Below are 1,772 nucleotides of genomic sequence, written 5' to 3'. Positions count from 1 at the left end.
GTGCCACTGCACTCTAGCCTGGGTGACAGAGTGAGACCCTCTCTTTAAAAAAAAAAAAAAATTCTGTAATTTCTTCATCCAGATTTCCCCAAAGTTAGCATTTTACTCCATTTGCTGCATCGTTCAGCCTTTCTCCCTCTCTCTCCCCCAAAAAAGTGTGTCTAATTTGCATATAATGCCCTAAACCTCTAATCACTTCAGGTTATAGTTCCTAAAACCAAGGACATTCTGCTATGTTACTGATGTTCAGGGTCAAGAAATATCACTGATATGGCACTATTGTCTGATCTATCCACTTTATTCAACTGTCACCACTTGTTTTACCAGTGACATGTATTTGGTTTAGGATTTAATTCAAGATTACACAATTTATTTAATTGTCATGTCTTTTTTTTTTTTTGTGAGATGGAGTCTTGCTCTGTTGCCCAGGCTGGAGTGCAGTGGTGCAATCTCAGCTCACTGCAACCTCTGCCTCCTGCGTTCAAGCGATTCTCCTGCCTCAGCTTCCTGAGTAGCTGGGATTATAGGCACCCACAACCGCACTCAGCTAATTTTTGTATTTCTAGCAGAGATGGGATTTCGTCACGTTGGCCAGGCTGGTTTTGAACTCCTGACTTCAGTTTATCCGCCCACCTTGGCCTCCCAAAGTGCTGGAATTACAGGCCTAAGTCACTGTGCCTGGCCTCTTTTAAAAAATAAAACTATAGACTTTAAACTGATTTCACCAGTTTTTCCACTAACAGCCTTTCTTCGCTCCAGGAGCTCAAGTGATCCACCTGCCTCGGCCTCCCTAGGTATTGGGATTACAGGTGTGAGCCATCTGGATCTATTTAATTCAGCCTTAAGCCCACACCTGCATTCCTGGGACTGTCCCTATCTACAGGCTGTAAGCCATGTTTGAGATGATGAATTTCAAGCCATGACTCAACCACTTAAGTGGTAAGTGACACAGAGGATATTACTAATCATTTTTTTTTTTTTTTGAGAATGAGTCTCGCTCTGTCACCCAGGCTGGAGTGCAGTGGCGTGATCTCGGCTCACTGCAAGCTCTGCCTCCCAGGTTCACGCCATTCTCCTGCCTCAGCCTCCCGAATAGCTGGGACTACAGGCACCCGCCACTACACCCAGGTAATTTTTTTTTTTTTTTTGTAATTTTTTTTTTAGTAGAGATGGGGTTTCATCATATTAGCCAGGATGGTCTTGATCTCCTGACCTTGTGATCCGCCTGTCTCGGCCTCCCAAAGTGCTGGGATTACAGGTGTGAGCCACCGTACCTGGCCTTTTTTTGTTATTTAAAAATACAACTTTATTGAGATATAATTTACATGCCATAAAATTATCCATTAAAAATGCATAATTTAATGGCTTAGATTTGGTGGTATTCAAAGAGTTGGTGCAACCGTCAACACAGTCTAATTTTAGAATGTTGTCATCACTGCCCTTCAGAACCCCAGGCCCATCAGCTGCCCATCACCATGATCCCCTCACTTTCCCGGCCCTAGGCAACCACTCATCTACTCTCTCTAAAGACCACAAGGTACTTCTCAAAAATTGTGGCAAAATATACATAACATCAATTTTAATATTTATAAAGTTTTCTAAGTTCAGGTGTGGTGGCTCACTCCTGTAATCCCAGCACTTTGGGAGGCTGAGGTGGGCGGATCACGAGGTCAGGAGATAGAGACCAGCCTGGCCAACGTGGTGAAACCCCGTCTCCATTAAAACATAAGAAATTAGCCGGGCGTGGTGGAGGGCCCCTGTAGTCCCAGCTA

The sequence above is a fragment of the Mandrillus leucophaeus genome, unplaced genomic scaffold (assembly GCF_000951045.1).
Source record: "Mandrillus leucophaeus isolate KB7577 unplaced genomic scaffold, Mleu.le_1.0 Scaffold53, whole genome shotgun sequence".
NCBI classification, from domain to species: Eukaryota; Metazoa; Chordata; class Mammalia; order Primates; family Cercopithecidae; genus Mandrillus; species Mandrillus leucophaeus.
Note: the sequence above shows the minus strand (reverse complement) of the source record.